At 51.4% G+C, this 6,448-nt stretch overlaps 1 long non-coding RNA gene across 1 annotated transcript; it reads right to left on the reverse strand.

Moving 5' to 3' along the window:
* Nucleotides 1-881: 881 nt before the first annotated feature.
* On the reverse strand, nt 882-3,106 carry LOC125523735. Its single transcript, XR_007290359.1, has 4 exons — nt 2,791-3,106; nt 1,783-1,864; nt 1,401-1,600; nt 882-1,080 (listed from the first exon to the last, which is right to left on the reverse strand). It is a non-coding gene; the product is annotated as an uncharacterized LOC125523735 (long non-coding RNA).
* Between the last annotated feature and the right edge of the window lie 3,342 nt (nt 3,107-6,448).

Below are 6,448 nucleotides of genomic sequence, written 5' to 3' on the forward strand. Positions count from 1 at the left end.
AAGGGTGGGGAGTCAATGTAAAAAAAGGCTGGTTGAAGGAAAATAATGGTAGGCAAGTTTGAGGGTTTGTTTGGGCAAAATTAGGACAAATGTGAAGCAAGAAATATTGATATGGTTATTATGAAGCAAAACTCCAGATGTTTTTAGCCAGATAAGTGCTATGTTTTAGGCAACTTACATGTTATGTTTAAGCAAAGGACGAAAATGATGTGTAAAAAAACTGGTTGCAAGAAAACAATGGTAGGCAAAGTTTTAGGGCTTGTTTCATGCAAATTCAGTAGTATTGTGAATCAAACATGAAACTGGCATGGGTATTCTTCTGAAGCAAAATTTCAGGTGTTTTCGGCAACTTTGGTGATATGTTTAGGCAACTTACATGTCATGATTAAGCAAGAAAGAAATGAATGTAAAAAAAGCTGGTTGAAGAAAAATAATGTTAGGCAAGAAAGGATTACTACTATGCAACAACTGTTTTCATATAGAGATGGATTTATGGTACCTGGTGTCAGAAATTGACTGAAAGTGACTTGAGCTTGGCCTTGTTGAACAGGTACAAGAAGTTTGTTCAGCTTGGAAAGCCTTACAGGAGATGCCTTGTTTCTCTTATCCTAGAAGAAAAATACAACAACAGATGAAACATGTGTATTTCCTGGACAGTTAGGCAACTTGACAGCAGAACTTGGGCAAGTGTTGATCAAAAGTGAAGCGACTGTGTATTACCTCGTTAGATCCGGTCTTTTGACGTTTTGCTTTTGGTGGTTGTTCCACAGCAGTGCCTTTCTCAACATTTCCATCACCATCTGTGGAAACAATCAGATTGTTGTTGATGTCTAGCGGACAGTTGCCACGGGCATCAATCTTCTTTCTTCCCCGATGCTGGTACCCAATAAAGGGTGTGCTTCTCTAGCACTGCAAAAAGAACATGCAACAAGTTAAAAGAACACACAACAAGTTTATTGAATCTTTTTTCTGACACACCTCTTGATGATATTCAATCGCATGCGAGGGATCAGCATCACGATTAACTGCATGATGATCTTCTTGAATGCCCTTTTTGGTTGATCCATCCATTAGTTCCTACTGCACAAAACGAAAAAGAGTGCATTCAGATGACTTTCTGGATATCGTCTCTCGGATACTGGCAACTCACATACCAATTCCAAGCAAGTAAAACCAAAAATCCAGGCAAATAGCCTTCCAATGCGCACCAAAAAATAACAAAAACATCACTCATCCGAGGCCTCCAATACTGAACTTGCTTACGCATGATGCTTTCGAGATTTTTTTTACTAAGTTGCCACGCATTCACATCACATGATACATAACTTGGAAAACTCATGATCATCCAGCCTTAGCAAAAAAAAAGGGCGGTGGAAACTACTAAATTTACGCATATTTACCTCGTTTTTGCATGTCCTCCGCCGTTTTGGCTTGGATTCCTCCTCTTGCATGATATCCTTGCCTTCTAAATCAGCATATGGTGCACTGGTATTACTATCTATGTATGATGGGCGCTTCCCGCGATAGATGATCTCTTTAGTGCGCATACACTTGTAGACAATTACCGGCGTGTTTTGTTGCTGTGGTGGGCGTACCTGCGCTGAAAAAAAATGATGCTTGTTTGTTTAGTTAAAAATAGTCGCATAACTCGAACATGACAACACCACCGCCCCGTCCCACCCCCATATTCATCTTGAAAAAACACTAGTAAAAAAAGGAACAACACCGCCCCTGTGCCACCCCTGCCACCTGTTTTATTTCAGCCCGAGAAAAAGCGGTTACCTCTATTTCATCTACACCCTGTTGGGTTGCTTGTGCGACCTGACCGTCACTTTTTTTTTGCTTGTCTCAGACATTGTTGATGCTGCAAAAACACAAAAGGATATCAGGGAAATGAAAAAAAATATAAAAATTATTAGCCACATATACAATTTCTTCTGCTTGATGAAAACTTATCTGCTTATAGCACTATATTTGCCTGTTTCATGGCTCAAAAACTTGTTAGAGCTTGCTGATGTGCCATCCTACCTCAATCCCAAAATCTAAAAATGACTTAAGCAACAAATAAAAAAGTGACAAAACAGACCAGACACCCACACCCCACCCCCTGGTACTCAACACTTTAGCAAACACAAATATGAATTACCATGAATTATGGATCACAAAGTCAAGGCAACTCATATATTGACTTATGGAAAATTTCTACACAAAAAAATAACCTCACACAACATGGATTAACCTGCCAAAAATCCACATCTTATTGGCAACTCAAATTAACATGGGCACTCTTGTCCGAAGACTCCCCAAACTCCCCAGCCTCTCTAGATTCGGTAACTCAATTAACGTTAGTTAGGCAACCCCTAACAAACTTGAAGCAACTCATCAATCCCACCAACAACAAAAAATCTACACAATCTCGTAGCAACTCAAATTAACATGAGTCAGGCAACTCCTACACAAATCTTAGGCAAAATCCCAAAATCTCCAAGCAACTAAATTAACATGAAAAATAGACATGAGTCAGGCAACTCCTGCACAAATCTCAGGCAAATCACATACTCAATTCAACTGAATTAACACGAGATGCACACAAACGGATCCGCCCACTGGGCTCGGAAAAATGTTTGGGAAGGGACAACAATGAACTAGGGCCTCCCCTCTTGCGCGCATGATCACCTCTACCCCTCCCTGTGCCCATGAATCCTAAACGCATCAACGAACTAGGGCCACCACTATCCCCGAGCAGAAATGGAACCGTGAAAAAAGGGCGGGGAACAACGTGATTCTTACCTCAGAAATTCCGTGGCGAGTCCCCTCGCCGGAAACGCAGTGTCGCCGGCGACCTTCACCCCGCACCCCTTGGCGGATTGGAGACAGAGCACCGCGGCGACCTTCACCCGTTCCACCTCTCTTCTGCAGTCCTCGCGCGCACCACCGCAGCCTCTCGCGCCTCCGCCCCGCGCGCGCTCAACCACCACCCGCGACCTGTGCGGCAGCCGGCGGGCGCTCCAATTTCTGCGGCGGCGATGCAACCCACGACGACCGAGCGAGATGTGCGGGGGAGAAGGGATTGGGGGAACAGCACCGAGGAGTGGGTGTAGTGGTGAACCCTGGGTCACGATCCCGCGTGCGTGTTGCGATCGGACGGCTCTCAGGGTGTGTGCTCGCGCGAGCAAACGAGCATCCGACCACTTTTTAGGATTTGGGTAGATAGATATAATAATGTGCATGCGTGTGATGGTGGGGCCATTGTCTTCTTCTCGAGTGCATGTGCATGCAGCACACAGCTTCGTTTGAGGCGGGCACGCGGATGAGTGCAGGAGCCGAGCATCATCACTCCGCAGACGATCGAGGCAAAAGCATCTTTATCCTTTTTCCTCTTGGTTTTCGCATCATCAATCAAACAAACAAGCGCGCCCTTGCGTGGAGCAGCAGTAAAAGTAGGATCACGGGGTCGGAGTAACAGTGGTCGCATCGTCTGGGAGTTGTCGGCAAGGAGGCAACGAGCATCTTCCTACATGTTTTACACTCTTCTGCCACCCCCACCCGCCCACCGCTTTAACACTTCTAAGATCTACCACGGTTCTGTCGGCAAGGAGACTCCCTCTCTCTTTCTCTCTCCAGCAAGAAAAAAAAAGAAACCGTACTAGACTGGGACCTGATCTACCACGGTTTAAGATCGGTGCAACCATAAATCAGTAGATCATTGACATCTTCGACTATGAGTAGCTGGACATGTACGTTATACGTAGGTTTTTATTCGCATGGCTTGTATTGATTTGAGGTGGGAGAGATATCATTTTTTCCCTCCTCCCTCGATTGCTCCCGCGAGCGACAGGGGAACCCTAGCCGCAGGCCGTGCCCCCCTTCCCCCGTCTATCCTTCTCTCCACCCCCGCCGCCGCCAGCGGCGGCAGGCCTCCTCGTCTCCCCGCGCATGGGGCTTGGTGCGGGCCAGGTTTGGTTGGTCGGGACACCGCGCTTGGGTGGGACTTGGCGGTGCGGCGGACCTTCGCCCGGTGACGGCGGCAGGTGGGATTTGCGGGCATGGAGTGGTCCTGGGTCTTTGTCATATCTGGCACCCGACTCCAGGCGGCGGCTGCAGCTTCGCTGGCAGTGGTAGGCCGTCGACTTTGGGTGTGGGGACGAGGGTGCCGGCACTCGATGGTGGCCGGGGCTCCGCGGCTCTCTACAGGCGCGTGGACGAGGAAGGCAGGCACGATGGCGGCCCGTGGTTGGTTTACGGTGGGGGACTAGAGCAGGTCTGGAGACGTGGAGGTGGCCGTTGTAGGTGCGTCCAAGGCTGCCGGCGTCTGGAGCTGACGATGTCCGGGCGGCTCCCTGTGGACGGGGCACTGGCTGCTGCCGCTCTCCCGAGGTGTTGCTGGCAGATGGATGGTGGCGCGGGTCCAGATGTGTGGATGCGAGGTCCCCTACCCAGTCCAGGCTTTCTCCAATCCTACGACCTAGTGCTCAGTCGCTGGGCAACTGTGGTGGTGGTGCTGCCCGGCTATGGGCCCCCTCCGTCCGACTGTGTTGTGGGACCCTGTGGGTTAGCTGGGAGGTGGTTGCTTCCTGGCCTGGTAGTGGCGTTTACGTGTTGTAGTGTCAAGGAGTTGTTCGGAGAGGGATGCCGAGGCGACGGCCACGGGGGATGGGCTACTCGGTGGGCTCTCCGGCGGGTCTCTGGGTAGCGGTGGTGGTTGTGTTTCTCGGTCGTGCAGATGGCGAGGGATGCCGGGCGGCGGCCACTGGGGGTGGGCTCTCCGGCGGGTCTCTGGGTAGCGGTGGTGGTTGCGTTTTTCGGTAGTGCGGATGGAGAGGGATGTCGGGGCGGCGGCCACTGGGGGTGGGCTACTCGGTGGGCTCTCCGGCGTGTCTCTGGGTAGCGGTGGTGGTTGCGTTTTTCGGTAGTGCGGATGGCGAGGGATGCCGGGGTGGCAGCCACTGGGGGTGGGCTACTCGGTGGGTTCTCCGGCGGGTCTCTGGGTAGTGGTGGTGGTTGCGTTTCTCGGTCGTGCAGACGGCGAGGGATGCCGGGGTGACGACCACTGGGGGTGGGCTGCTCGGTGGGCTCTCCTGTGGGTCTCTGGGTAGCGGTGGTGGTTGCGTTTCTTGGTCGTGCGGATGGCGGGGGATGCCGAGGCGGCGGCCACTGGGAGTGGGCTCCTCGGTGGGCTCTCCTGCGGATCTCTGGGTAGCGGTGGTGGTTGCGTTTCTCGGTCGTGCGGACGGCGATGGATGCCGGGGCGGCGGCCACTGGCGGTGGGCTACTCGGTGGGCTCTCCGGCGGGTCTCTAGGTAGCGATGATGGTTGAGTTTCTCGGTCGTGCGGATGGCGTGGGATGCTGGGGCGGCGACCACTGGGGGTGGGCTATTCGGTGGGCTCTCCGGCAAGTCTCTAGGTAGCGGTGGTGGTTGCGTTTCTCGGTCGTGCGGACGGCGAGGGATGAGGCATTGGGAGGCTCTGTTGTCTTCTCCGTCACGACTGAGGAGGTGCCTAGTTCTGGTTTTGGAGTTCTTGGCTACACCGCGGTGACCGGCTTAGCACATGTTTGGCTGGTGGGCGCAACTAGGCGAAAGCTCTATGCTTCGGCACGGACGACGACGACGCATGTGGGTTCCACTCTCCTCTTGAGGATGTCGTCGCAGTTGCTTCCCCTGTCAGTGTTCCAGGTGAAAACCTTATTCCCCTTCGTCGGACGCGGCGATGGCTCCGCGTGGCGCTGTGATACGTCTCCGTCGTATCTACTTTTCCAAACACTTTTGCCCTTGTTTTGGACTCTCACTTGCATGATTTGAATGGAACTAACCCGGACTGACGCTGTTTTCAGCAGAATTACCACGGTGTTATTTATGTGCAGAAACAAAAGTTCTCGGAATGACCTGAAACTTCACGGAACATCTTTTTGGAAATAATAAAAAATCCTTGCAAAAGATGAAGACCAGGGGCCCACCACCTGTCCACGAGGGTGGGGGCGCGCCTGCCCCCCTAGGGCGCGCCCCCTACCTCGTGGGCCCCCTGGAGCTCCTCCGACCTCAACTCCAACTCTATATATTTTCTTTTGCGGAGAAAAAAACCAGAGAGAAAGATTCATCACGTTTTACGATACGGAGCCCCCGCCAAGCCCTAAAACCTCTCGGGAGGGCTGATCTGGAGTCCGTTTGGGGCTCCATAGAGAGGAATCCATCGCCATCGTCATCATCAACCTTCCTCCATCACCAATTTCATGATGCTCACCGCCGTGCGTGAGTAATTCCATCGTAGGCTTGCTGGACGGTGATGTGTTGGATGAGATCTATCATGTAATCGAGTTAGTTTTGTTAGGGTTTGATCCCTAGTATCCACTATGTTCTGAGATTGATGTTGCTATGACTTTGCTATGCTTAATGCTTGTCACTAGGGCCCGAGTGCCATGATTTCAGATCTGAACCTATTATGTTTTCAT

The sequence above is a fragment of the Triticum urartu genome, chromosome 7, assembly GCF_003073215.2.
Source record: "Triticum urartu cultivar G1812 chromosome 7, Tu2.1, whole genome shotgun sequence".
In the NCBI taxonomy this organism is placed as follows: Eukaryota; Viridiplantae; Streptophyta; class Magnoliopsida; order Poales; family Poaceae; genus Triticum; species Triticum urartu.